The 14,708-nt window shown below is 38.7% G+C and overlaps 1 pseudogene; it reads left to right on the top strand.

Moving 5' to 3' along the window:
- Positions 1-2,707: 2,707 nt before the first annotated feature.
- Positions 2,708-7,225, top strand: LOC119876909 (annotated as a pseudogene).
- The last annotated feature ends 7,483 nt before the right edge of the window (positions 7,226-14,708 follow it).

Genomic DNA, 14,708 nt, shown 5'->3' with positions numbered 1-14,708 from the left:
TTTTCCTATACCAACGACTGAGTGGAATTTGAAATTAAAACACAATATCACTTACATCAGCAGCCCCAAAATAACATAAGTAAGTATTAATCTAACAAAATCTGTACAAGATCTATATGAGGAAAACAGTAAAGCTTTAATAAATAAAATCAAAGAAGTAAATAAAGGGAGAGATACTCCATGTTTGTGGATAGGAGAACTCAGAAATGTTGAAATGTCCGTTCTTCTCAAATACATGGATAGATCCCAAGCAATCACAATTCAAGTTTCAGAAAGCTATTTTGTAGATGTAAACAAATTGATTCTAAAATGCGTATGGAAAGGGGATTCCTGGGTGGCTCAGCGGTTTAGCGCCTGCCTTCAGCCCAGGGCATGGATCCTGGAGACCCGGGGATCAAGTCCAGTGTCCGGCTCCCTGCATGGAGCCTGCTTCTCCCTCTGCCTGTGTCTCTGCCTCTCTCTGTCTCTCTCTCTCTCTCTCTCTCTCTGTGTCTCTCATGAATAAATAAAATAAATAAATAATCTTAAAAAAATAGTCATTATAATATAAAATGAGCTTCTCATCTTGATCTCCATGACCATGAAACTGGTAAATGAAACTTGCATGGGTTTTGAAAAGAGATCCGAGTTTCTGGGTTTAAGTCAACTTCATGGTGGGTCAGCTGGACAGCTCAGTGGTTGAGCTTCTGCCTTTGGCTTAGGACATGACCCTGGGGTCCCGGGATCAAGTCCCATATCGGGCTCCCTGCATGGAGCCTGCTTCTCCCTCTGCCTGTGTCTCTGCCTCTCTCTCTCTCTGTGTCTTTCATGAATAAATAAATAAAATCATTAAATAAATAAATAAATAAATAAATAAATAAATAAATAAATAAAATGCATATGGAAAGAAGAAGAGATCAGAATAGCGAGCACAATACTGAAAAACAAAGTTGGAGAAGAGAATTACCGGACTTCAAGATTTACTGTAAAGCTACCATCCTCAGGGCACAGTGGTGGCTATGGTGGGGGGCTCAGTGGTGGAGTGTCTGCCTTTGGCTCAGGGCGTGACCCTGGGGTCTTGGGATGGAGTCCCACTTGGGCTCCCTGCATGGAGCCTGCTTCTCCTTCTGCCTGTGTCTCTACCTCTCTCTGTGTGTCTCTCATGAATAAATAAATAAAATCTTTAAAAAAAATAGTCGACTGATTTCTGACAAAAGAACAAAGGCAATACAACGGAGCAAAGATTTTTTTTTTTTTAACAAATGCTGCTGAAACAACTGGATATCCCTACACAAAAATATGAATCTAGTTGCAGACCTCCTGACATCCTTTACAAATATTAACCTAAAAGTGATTACAGACCTATATATAAAAAGAAAAACTATAAAGTTGTTAGAAGATAATGTAGGAGAAAACTTAGATGACATTGGGTATAGGGCTGACTTTTTAGAAATAACACCAAAGGCATGAGCCATTAGAGAAATAATTGGTAATTTGGGTTTGATTAAAATTAAAATCAGCTCTGCAAAAGACAATGCCAAAAGAATTTAAAAACAGCATACTGGAAGAAAACATTTGCAAAACACATATGTGATAATGGACTATTGTCTAGAATATATAAAGAACTTTTGAAACTCAACAATAAGAGAACAAATTACCTGATTAAAAAATGGGCTAAAGACCTCAATAGACACCTTACCAAAGAAGATTTGCTAAAAAAAAAAAAAAAAAAAAAAAAAAAAAAAAGATTTGCTGATAGTGAATAAGCATATGAAAAGATGCTTCAAGGAAGGTATCATCAGGGAAATGCAAATCAAAACAATAAGAAACCACAGCACACCTACTGGAAAGGCCAAAGTCTGAATCAATAACAATAGGCCAAAGTCTGGATCAATAACAATTCCAGGGGGTGGCGAAGATGTAGAACAGTAGGAACCCCAGTCATTGCTGGTGGAAATGAAAATAGTACAGGCACTTTGGAAGACGGTTTGGCAGTTTCTTCAAAAACTAAGCATCCTCCTTTCCCATATAATCCTGCAATCACACTTCTTGGTGTTTACTCAAAGGAGATGAGATCTTATGTTCACACAAAAACCTGCATATGGAGGTTTATGATGGGTTTATTTGTGATTGTCAACACTTGGAAGTAGCCAACATGCACTTCAGTAAATATATGGATACCGTGGCACATTCAGACAACGGAATATTATTCAGGGTTAAAAGAAATGAACTATCGATCCATGATGTGACTAAGGGAGAGCAGCCAACCCGAAAAGCTGTATGCTGTACAATTCCAACTAAATGACATTCTGAGAAAGATAAAACTATGGAGATGATAAAAAGATCAGTGGTCTCAGACCCTGGCGAGAGGAGGGAGGGATGAATGAGCAAAGCACAAAGGATTTTTTAGGGCAATGCCATGATGATGGATACATGTCATTGTAAAGCCTTGTAAAGCCTTAGGATGGATAATGCCAACAGTGAACCCTAGTCTCAAGTGTGGACTTTAGGTGAGGATGATGTGTCATTGTAGGTTCATCAATTGTAACAAATGTGCCACTCTTGTGGGGGATATTGGTGACAGGGAGGATATGTGTGTGTCAGGGAAGACAGTATATGGGAAACCCCTGTACCTTTTCCCTTGGCCTTGCTATACATTTAAAACTGCTCTAAAAATAGTGTTTAGAGCAAGGCGGGAAGATGGTACTGACATGCAGCCCCTTCCACCATGTGCCTCGTCAACAAGCCCAAGAGTGAGATGACCGTAGAGGAGCTGCAGAAGCAGGAGGAGGAAGGGTTTAACCGGGGTCCACACTGTGCTCACACAGTCAGTCAAGAACAACCCCCACGTGCTCATCAACTGCCTCAGCAACAAGAAGCTTCCTGGCCACCGGAAGGCCTCTGACAGACACGGCAATAGGATGTCAGAAAATATGAAGGAGATGTGGGCCAAGGTCGCCAAGAGTGGCAAGGGCAGGTAGAAGTCCAAGCCAGTCGGCCAGGACCCCCACATCTCCAGGATGTTCCCGTGGGGACCCGGTCATCAAGGTCCTGCGCAATCTGCTCATCACTGCAGGTAGGTGCCCCCTCCCCACCATCAGAATTCTTCCCCTCAGCCTGCGGAGACTTGCCCTTTGTGATGGGAATAATAAAGTCCTGTGTTTCTTCTAAAAAATTAAAAATTAAAAATATAGTTTGCATAAATAAACAATAACATGGAAAAATGTAATTTTTAATCATGAGTTTCATCATTTAATATTCACTTTCTCCTTCTGTGATTCTGTTTTGGTGTAAATATTCTCTCTCTGGCTTTCTTCTTTTGTCCTTGTCTCTGTATGGGCTGCTAAGACAAAACACATAGACGAGTGGCTGATAAACAACAGAAACCTATTTCCCTCAGTTCCAGAGGCTGGAAAGTCTACATTTAAGGCAGAGGCAGATCTGGTGTCTAGTAAAAGCCAGCTTCCTGGTTCTGAATGGCTGCCTTTTTATTGTGTCCTCACTTGATGGAAGGGGTGAGGACGACCTGTGGGGTTAATTTTAGAGGGTCCCTCATCTCATTCATGAGGGCTCTACCTTCGTGACCTAATGACCTCTGAAAAGGCTCACCTGAAAATATCATCACACTGGGGATTAGGTTTCTAGATATGAATTTTAGGGGAACATGAACCTTCAGTGTGTAGCATGTGTCCTCTGAACCAATGTGTTTCAAAAGGCAACTTTACCATATCAGACAGTAGTTTAGCTTTGGGAAATCCAAGATACAGTCATTGAGCATGTACTAAGTATCTAACTAGCACTCCTCTGGGCATCATTCCGGTGGTAAAGAGACTAACAAAACAGTCAAAGTTTTCTGTATTTTTTATTTATATCTGAGATGGCTCTCAGAGTTTTACATGTAGTATATAAGTCATTCCTCCCAACAACACCACCACAAGCTAAATATTATGATTATGCCTGTCTTAGAGATCAGACTCAGAAGGTTAATTAATTTGCTTGAACTAATATAGTAAAAATGGAGCTGGATTCAACAGGCTCTTAGAGTCTAAGTAGGGTCTCATAAATTATAAATATGAAATGTTTCCTCAAAGACTATTCTGAAGACTTATGAGAACTACAAATTCTATGGTAAGAGAGCTTTTGTAAAGACAATAGGACTTCACTCAGGCCTGGAAGCATAAGTAGATTTGGCAAGTTATAGGAAAGGATGAGAATTTTGTAGTCCAGACATCATGAGCAACGTGATGGAAGTGGGAATGGTCAAAGAAGGTTTTTGCAGCTGACACAGATTGGCCTCCCAAGGCAAGTTTCAAATATTGTCAGAGAGTAGTCACTTGGTGGGTTTAATTGATCGGCACCCATTTCCTCTTCTACAGATAAGAACACACCGATTTTTATCCAGGCGTCCACACTTCCTTGCTCAAGTTACACATTGCATAATTTGATTTCACTATTCGAGCAAGGTGCAAGGAATGTGATTAAGACTAAGTTAATATTGTCCAAATTGCTTTATTAAGTGATGGGCATCTGACTTCTTCCAGTCCTATCATAATTCTCTCGATCATAGTCATTCACACACATGTGTAAGTAATGAGGTTCAAGAGCTCTCATGAGGCCATGAGTGGAGCACTCTGCCAAGGATGGAGCCAACACTGAAGAAGGAGAACTGTGAGATGGACCACAGCTAATGAGGTCCTGGACCTGCTGAGTCTTTGTACTGGCCCAGTTGAGAAACTATACTTTTGTTGCAAAGAATACATTCTTTTTGTTTTTAAATACAGTTTGATTAGTTTTTTTTTCATTAGTTTTTTTTTTTCATCGCAAAGAAAGCATACAGATAATGACATATGAAGAAGATAATGGAAAAGCATAAATTAAAAACAAAAACATTTGCATCCAGTTACGATTCCCCCACTTTCTAGATGAGTGACATTTTCAAGATCTTTAGCCTCTCCTTGAGTCCCAGTAGACTCGTTACAAAGCAGAAATAACCCAATTACTAAGCATTTAGTACAGATGGAATTGACAGAATGGTATTAGATGGAATAAGAATTAATATGTTCCTAAGCAATTTAAATGTGATAAAAGTGTGTTACAGTGGCCTTAAAAGAGCTGACTCAAAGGGATGGCGTGACTAGAGGGGTTAGTACATTTATATGAATACTGTTTCACTTAAAGAACTCCAGTGCAACAAACTAGAAAACCCTAACAGTAATTAAGCATGGAGATTAGGGTCTGAGTTAGGATGTTAAGTGCAGGAATGGGAATGAAAAGACTTGCTGGAGGAATATTTCAAAGACCAGGAAAAAAAAAATGATCCTCTCTAGTTCAACAGAATAGAAAAATATATTGGCTTAATTCTACTGAAGACTGATATTCTAAATGGATGTTTTATAAGAAAATAATAAAAGTTCGGTTTATGGTTCATCAAGAAATTAATACGTGAGTTACACTTGGTTTTGGAGTTTTGTAAATCTGTGCTTTTCCACGTGGTTTGTAGTTCACCGTTCAGTTAAAGACCTTGCTAAAACACATGATGCCTTGCTGCACAGCCGAGAGCTACAGAATAGAATAATATATTACAGTGAAATATTAGATTTGTATTTGGTAGAACAGTGCAGAGGAATGTAGAGTAGTTGAGATCAGGTTGAGAGTAAAATAAATCAGACAGCATGAATTTGAAAGAAACACTAACCTAAAAATAGTCATAGGTTTGGCCATGTTTATATGCTGGGAGGGAAAAAAAAAATAAAGTAACACTTCAGACTGCTAAATTTCTCTCCAGCCAGGAATTATGTTTACAAAGATAAAGAAAATGGAAGAGTTGGAAAATGCTTAATAGACATAGAATCCAACCCCGGTTTCTTGGAAACGATGAGTAGAGGGGAAAGACTGAAGTATCTAGAATAATAACTTTACTGCAATATTGATTTGGTTATTTTCAGTAGGTTCTTGTCCAACTTTCCATTTCTCCAAAAATAGCTCGAATTTTGAGGTAGATTGTGGATGAAACACCAAGAGCATTCACTTCAGAGAAATAGAGATTTCTGCCTCTGATGTTCCTGCTCTGATTGCAAGCTGCTTAGTTTATATGTGGCTTTATTCCCTTTACAAACAAGGGGAAAAAAAAAGATAATACTCCTGAGATGATTTACAGGTTTGTTTTTTAACAACAACTAATAAAACATAGGCTGTAAAGCATTTGAAAGATATAAAATGGGGAGCTAATGCATAATCATCCGTGCTAAGATACCAGGCTACAAAGGACAGCTCCAGTGTTCCAGGTGTTCACAGCTGAAAATGGCTAATGACATCAGAGCAGCTATAATTCATGGAAAAGACAAAGATCTAAGTTCTCCGAAGCCAGAGAAGGACACAGTAAACATTGTAGGACTTTATTCGTTATTAAAATACGCAAAAATGAAATAGCCGGGGCCTCGAGCTAAGAACCCATGGCACTCTAAAATGGATTGCAAATTAGTTGCTTAGTTGATGTTAGACTATCAGAAGAATTAATCTATAATTTATGCTAAAGAATCAGTCATTTAAATTTTTCACCAGAATCTGTGTAAGCCAGATATACAAATGAAGAGGAAAAAAAGGTAATTGTCAGTCCCAATACGTTTTACTCCCTCTGTTCCTTTTGTTTTTAGCTTTTTACGTTTGCTCCATCAATACAGTCTACAATGCTTCGCACTGACCCAGTTCCTGAGCCAATTCTGATTAATTCAAGAAATACAGCGGTGCGACGATCTGGGGCCTATAACCACGTCAGGGCCTCCCTGTTCAGTCTCTGTGGTTGCCTTGTCTCGTATCTCACACCGTTCCTCTCCTGAGGGAGACTCCATGCTCGCAGTTCCTCTTTACTGATCATTTATTCCACGTTAAAACTCGTGTTTGTCCTATAAGCGTTTTTAGCTTCAACTATTATAAAATATTTATCTGTTAATCATCTGCCTCAGTTCATGACACGTCATCACCACTGGTCCCTCCAAGGCTCCTCCTTCATTTACTTCATGGTCTTTTTTTTTAAATTAAATTTAATTTTTTTTTAAACTTTTATTCACCATGACCTTTCTCAACCTCTTTCCCAGCTATTAAGAGGAAGTGGCTGTGGCCACACAATGCAAGCAGGGAGAATGAACGACATGCAGAAGTCTCGCTGCTGTGTATTGTGATGACAGTTGATGGCAAACTTCAAATCCATCAGGCAGAATTCTTAATGGTCCAGAAGCTTAAGGAATAAAGTTTGGGGTCACTGTGCCAGTCAAGAAACCATAGTCGTCTGCGGTGCTTTCCGACATCAAAGGAAACGGGAAATTGGCAGCGCAAAATGGAAATGATCAATATCAGCCTTGACCACAGGTCACTTGCAGCAAGGAGGACTAGCGGTTGCAGCCGTTTCTTCCTTGTTGTGTATGTGTGTACATGTACACACGTGTCTGTGAGGTGTGTGTCAATTTATGATTATTTTTAGTTTTTCACTATTTTCGCTACTGTTCCTTCATTGTTAAGGTGAAGGTATGTTGATGGGTTCATAGTAATCAACCTTGTATTTCGGTATTTAAGTGAAAATATATCAAAGTCAGAAAATATCAAAAGGGTAGTATGACTTAGAAGAATGAACATCACCTCAAGATGAATTAAGTAAGATTTTGTGTATCCTCTTTTGAGGGAGCAGGCTAGTGTGTTTGGGGTTTAATGTGGGACAGTTGCATTGTGGTAGTTAAAACCTATTGTGCTTATTTGGACATTAAATATGGCTCAAATGATGTGTAGGAACACCAAGAGGACAAGGCGTAGACTGTGGTGGACTCTTCTCTGTGGCTTGCTTAGGCTGGAAATTAAATTTTCAAAAATCCCCTTCCTCTAACAGATTCAGAGACGTGTGCTGACTTCCTATTTATCATCACTCCACACCCACCCACCCTTCCTCATAGCTGTGGGCCTGCTGGGCAGCAGTGACCCACGGCAGGGACCGTATCCTTGGCTGTGGATCCCACCAGTGGCTTATACACCATTCAAATTAGAATCATATAGTAGGTACCTATGTGAACCCATGAGTTTCATGAACCACAGACTCTTTTCTATTAAACAAATGAAACAGCAGACACACTTTAAATTCTACTATTTGGATAGTCCGATTTCTCATTAAGACTTTTCATAGAAAGTCTACGACTCTAGCCAACTGAGGGTCTAGTGCAATTTCTAGGCTGGGCCAACACCCACTGAGAGTTTTGAACCTCTGGTTTGTTCAGCAACTCAAATCCTGGAAAATATTGTCTTATCTCAAATTCAATTCTCTATCTCCTGACCTCTGACCTCGTTCCCTGTGCCTCATCCCACATTGGCGTGTGCGTGATGCGTGTTCAGCGCTGCTGATCCTGGGGCTGTGCTGACATCAGAGCACGTTTTGTAGGACTTCTCTCTTTAGCCTGGCTTGTGGTTCTCATGTGGTCCAGGATCAGCAGCAACCAGCAACACCTGGGATTTTATTAGGGTGAGAAGGAGCCGTGTCCCTGACCTGCTAAGTCAGAACTAGTCAGAAACTCGGGGGATGGAGCCCAGCCACCTGCACTGCAACAGTCTTTTCAGGCGACTGGGATACAATTAAGTTGTAGAACCACCGAACCGGAATGTGCCGTTCCCCCAATCAGTCCTTCTACCTTGCTCCTCATCCCCGCGCTCTTGTTGGCCTGTGCCCCTGCGGGGTGCCCAGAGAGCAGTCACGGTACAAGTTATTCATCTACTTGCCTAATTAACATCCGTTCTATTAGGAAATAAATTAGAGAATTTTCTGCAGCCTACCTCGAATAAATTCTGAGAGTAGCTCCTGTTTACATCCTTAATTATATCGTTGCCATGACAAAAGCTGTCCACTTGGTTTTTCACGTTATTCCCCGTAGTCTTTAGTATTTTGTTCTTTATAACTTGACTAAATACCTCATTGTTTCTCCTCTTAGAAACATTTTTCAGAGGCTTATGTAGACTTTTTGCTTCTCTGGATCGGTGCATTCCTTCAACTATCTGTTGGTAAGGATAACATGATAATCGGTCATCTGTGTATACAGTTATTTATTGCTCATGTCCATATCCACAGATATTAAAGGTACGAGTACAAATAAAAATTTGTCGTCTGGGGCTATTAGGTTCTTAAATTGCTCTTGTCATATGAATGTTTCTCACTTAAAATGTATTTTTTAAGGTAAGTAAGTACTGGGATGCCAGCACAATATTTGCCATGTAGTGATTAAACACACGGCCCTAACGTTTTCCTTGCATTTCTTAGAGGGAAATTTAACAGTGTTATGGAAGATGTATAACGATGCTTTTGCTGCTGCACAATGGGGGATCCATTTTAAGCCGAGACCAAGCAGAAAATGGCTCATTTCATCAAAGAGATTTAAAAGGCCTCCCCTATCACCCAGTAGCAGAGGCTGCTGATTACCTTAGGAAGCACAGCTCCCCCTCTACGCACACACACTTCTCAGGTTAGAGAAAACAAGAACTTGGGTATCACGCAGCCACTTGCTTTCAAATGTAAAACACGTAGCAGTTTTAAGCAGAAGATATGAAAAAGAAAAGAAGTCTTCCAGAACAATCGATTTATAAACATTCAGTTCTTACAGGACTCCAAGGATGCTAAAAGACTTGCTGTGTTTAGCAATGAGTCCCCTGAAGCAAGAAGTGGATACCCCAGCACGGATGCCCGGGCCTGGAACAGAGCAGAGGATCTCCAAGAGGACCCTGGCTCTACCCAAAGACATCCAGCGCTGTGGCCGAGGGGCCTTTGCCAGTGTCCTTGAGAAGCCTATCTCTCCAATTTTACTTTTTATTTTATTTTATTTTATTTTATTTTATTTTATTTTATTTTATTATTTTATTTATTTTATTTTATTTTTTGTTTTGTTGTTGATTTTCTTTTTATATCTCTCCAATTGTAAAGCAGGAAATCTGGCACAGTCTTTAATTTCTTATATATTATACGTAGAATCAAATCTAGTTAATTTTTTATTATCAGAAAATATGAGTCACTCAGCCTGTTATCTTGTCATCCTTTTAAAGCCCCATGGTAAGTAACTTCGCCAAGTGTTATAAATAGTTAGGTGAAGAGAGAAGACTCTCTTTTGTTATTAGTAGTTTAATACTTGGCCAGCAGAAACTCTCAGGAATTCTGTTTCAGCGAGAATTTTATTTTCATTCAGGAAATACAGAGTGATCATCTCCTTTCTTCCATGCCCTGAGTTAGCCCAGGAGGTGTGCTTGGGAACTGATGCAGCCAGCCCTTGCCCTCAAGTATTTACCACTCTAGTGGAAGAAATAGTAAAAAATACTATGGCAATCTAAAATATAAAATAATTAAAGTTATTAAGAAAAAACATAAGAATCTGAGGTAGGTGGTTGTAACGATGGAAGAGTGGTCTGAGTGCGATAGGCTAAGAATGGAAAGGAATTTTTGTAAAGAAAAAAAGTTGAGAAAAATCTGAAACAGACTAAGGATTCAGCTACATAAAGGTACAAGAAAGAAGGTCCAAAAATAAAATTATTTTTACAAACACATGCTAGGAAATAATATATTTGAGATGTTAGAGGATCAGAATGATCCTAGAAGACCCTTGTGTATGGGTCATAAATAAAGGTTAAGTGGCAGAGGGGACCTTGAGTAGAGGAGAACTAGATCATACAGGTCCTTTGAGGTCAGATGAAGGTTTGGATTTTATTTTAATACGAATAAGAACTCAGGAGTTTTAGACAAGGAAGTCATATGACATAGTCATATGACTATGACATATGACAGCAGCAGATAATTTGGAATCATGTGTGTGTGGAGGGGAAAGGAATGAATTTGGATTACGGATACCAGCTACAAGGCTGGAGCAATAGTAGTCAGACAAGTTTAGACTTTAAGTCGTATGTCTTACATACACAATATTTTTACATGTCAAAGACATCTCCATATAAAGAAAAATGGGTTTGGCAATTATGAAGAAAGCTACTCTAAACATCCATGTGCAGGTTTTGGTGTGGATCTACGTTTTCAATTTCTTTGGGTTAATACTAAGGAGTTCCTGAATCTTGTGATAAAAGGATGTTTACCCTTGTAAGAAACCACTAACCTGTCTTCCAAAGTGGCAGAAGCACTTTGCGTTCCCACCAGCAGCGAAGGAGAGTTACAGCACATCCTCGCCAGCATTGGGACCTGTCAACATTCCAGATTTCGTCCAATCTCATAGTTGGGTAGTGGTGCACTTTTCTTTTTCTTTTTTCTTTTTCTTTTTTTCTTTTTTTTTTTTTTTTTTTTTAGTGCCAATAGATTTATTTGATATAAAACTTCAATTTGTAGGGAAAAGTAAAACAGTATCTGTGAAGTACAATAAGGCAAAGTACAGTGAAATGAGATATGCCTGTGTTTTCTTTTAATAATAAATTTATTTTTTATTGGTGTTCAATTTGCCAACATACAGAATAATACCCAGTGCTCATCCCGTCGAGTGCCCCCCTCAGTGCCCATCACCCATTCACTCCCATCCCCTGCCTACCTCCCCTTCCACCACCCCTAGTTCATTTCCCAGAGTTAGGAGTCTTTATGTTCTGTCTCCCTTTCTGATATTTCCTACCCATTTCTTCTCCCTTCCCTTCTATTCCCTTTCACTATTATTTATATTCCCCAAATGAATGAGAACATATGGATGTTTGTCCTTCTCCGACTGACTTACTTCACTCAGCATAATACCCTCCAGGTCCATCCACGTTGAAGCAAATGGTGGGTATTTGTCATTTCTAATGGCTGAGGAATATTCCATTGTATACATAAACCACACTTTTCTATCTCAGTTTAAAAATATCAGAGGGCACAGTGGAGGCGTTCCTGGGGAAGGAGAAAAGTGAAGTGACTGAGTCATTGGGGGTACAGCCATAGGCATATACATGCATTTTCCCACCATGTCTCATGGTTCAGTTTGATCCATAAATAGAACCCAATGGATGACAAATTAGTGAATTTCTTATAATCAGCGTATTAGTTAAAATATGCATTCTAAAGTTTAGGATTCTTATTACTATAGGAAGAAAGGAAGGATGAATTTTGGGTGTGCCAGAGGAGGCAATTGGAAGTCCCTGCCTTCAAAAGCACTTGTCTGCAAGATCCAGGAAATCAAAATAAAGTCAGCATATTAAATTTAAAGATTATTTTTTAGCCGAGGAAAGTATGTGACCTCTCTCTAATAGAGACAGGAAATAATATTCTCCACAGATTCTCATAAAGAGGATGCCTGTGCAATGTAATAGAATTGTTCTTAATCATCACTACATTGATTTTACACAATAATCTTGTAACATCCTTCAATAAAAACTAATGAAATAATTCAGTAAGAAATAATGACTCTGTGGTTAAAACAATGAAGGAGATAAGGTTTTAAAATATTTTAAGTGAAGGAGTAAAAACGCATTATTGTTCCAGATACAAATAGAATTATCCTTGAGCACATGTAATGATTATGTGTTTCAGTAATTTGACCATGAAAGTTTGCAAGACATGCTCTCTATTCCATTAGTTCACCTTGCAGTTTAGTGGCACATATGCAGCTTCCCCTTGTTGAGGATTCCTTCAATCTCTTTAATTTTGTAAGACACCTATATATTTATTTTTATTACAGTTTTATTGTACCATAAAATTGCTTATTTTGTGATTATTAGTGTACTTTCATTTAATGAAATTTATTAAACAGTTAAACAATATTTATTGCTTTTCTTGATAAATAGTAATGTATTTAACAATCATTTTAATATGCATATTTCTGCTCTTCCTCTCCTAAACTAAATTTAATTTAGGATGTAAATGTGTCTTATGAATATTTTGTTTCCAGTTCCTATTTCAATAACTGGCATAGTATATGCACTTGATTGCTGTTGTTGATTTTGCAGACAATTACACAGTACTGTGGTTAAAGGATCTCTTATTTGTTTTAATTTAGATAATGTTAGTTGAAATAAAAAATCAACACTGGTTTTTCAGTGCTTTAACAAACTAGAAATCGATTTTTATTTTATGTAAATATCCAACACTGATGTCCTGGTTGGTTGTGAGTTTTTTAAATCTATGTGGGGATTCAGGAACCCCATCCTGCGGCCCCACCTTCGCTCAGCCTTTCTTAGCAGGGGAGGAGATTCTTCAGACTGTTAAGCCCGAATGCCGTAAAGCATCCATTTTATATAATGAATTATTTTTTCCCCTAGGCATCTAACACTAGGTAATAGTTATGTGGATCCTTGGGAGAATTGATATTAGTAAAAAAAAAAAATCGTTTTCTGTATTTGGTTGTATACATAAGAGCCTTGGTTGAGAAAGATTCAGAATCCTCTCCATCTAGTCTGCAGAAGAGTAATTAGCATGATTTCATTCATATGTGGAATTTAAGAAACAAAACCAGCAACAAGAACCAGAATAGAGAGATAAACAAAGAAAAACAGACTCTTAACTATAAAGAATAAACTGGTTTGGGTGGAGGGATGGGTGAAATAGGTGAAAGGGATTAAGAACTGTGTATTTACCATGGTGAGCACTGAGTGATGCATAGAAGTGTTGAATCACTATATTGCACACCCGACACTAATATAGCAATGTGTGTCAATTATACTGAAATTTATTTATTTTTATACTGAAATTTAAAAAATAAAAATAAATAAGAGGGGGGGCCCACCTATTTCTTTCAAGGCTCAGACTACCAGTGAAACATGATACTTAGACACGTTTATGTTGGCAGCAACCTGGCACCTGGCACCTGGCCCCTGGCCCCACGTGAGTGCTGGAGAAAATGGAGTCCCTAGCTTGGCAGCCCCTTGTCCCATGGGATCCCCCCCACACACACACGCTGAAAAAGAAGGAAGGAATTTGGGTGCAAAGCTCACTGCCTCTCATTCATTATTTTGTGTACCATTTCAGAGTAAAAAATGATGCTAATATCTCCTATGTTTTGAGCATCTTCTTTGACTAAAGCCATCTACTGGCTATGATGTGTAGCTTCTCAGCACAATTTATGGAACAATTAATGTTTGAACCCAGATCTACCTGCTTATAAGTTTCATAGTTCTTTCTTTTTCCCACAGATCTGCTAACATAATTAATAATTAAAAGTCAACAGAAAATTGAGAGAAGTATTTTAACTAACTTTCATTTTTTAATGAGTTTAGGGAAAAAAAATTTTAAAGATTTTATTTATTTATTCATGAGAGGCACACAAAGAGAGAGAGGCAGAGACACAGGCAGAGGGGGAAACAGGCTCCCTGCGGGGTTCCTGATGTGGGACTCAATCCTAAATCAGAGCCGAAGGCCGATATTCAACCACTGCACCACCCAGGCATCCCTAAAGGAAAATTCTAGTCTATTTTAGGCAAGGACAGTTTGGTGCAATTCATCATACACTAATATCTCTGGAAATGTAATTTAAGAAACAATAATCCAAAAGCTGATCGAGAGAGTCAGATGAGCTAAAGCCCTGGTTTATGCAAGAAACTTTCATGGTTGGTATTCTTTCATCATTCCTACCCAACAACAAAGTGGTGCTTTAAAGTAAAGTCAAGTAACACCAAAGAATATAAAATAAAAACATAGAACTCCTATCTGTTTCCTGCCACCTCCTTTCCTCTTTGTTGGTGGAGCCACAATTAAAGGAGTGTGTGTACACACATGCACACATGTGTGGGTGTAGATGCATATATTGATTGCACAT

The sequence above is a fragment of the Canis lupus genome, chromosome 13 (assembly GCF_011100685.1).
Source record: "Canis lupus familiaris isolate Mischka breed German Shepherd chromosome 13, alternate assembly UU_Cfam_GSD_1.0, whole genome shotgun sequence".
NCBI lineage: Eukaryota > Metazoa > Chordata > Mammalia > Carnivora > Canidae > Canis > Canis lupus.
The sequence above is the reverse complement of the archived record's forward strand: the minus strand, read 5'-3'. Positions and strand labels throughout refer to the sequence as shown.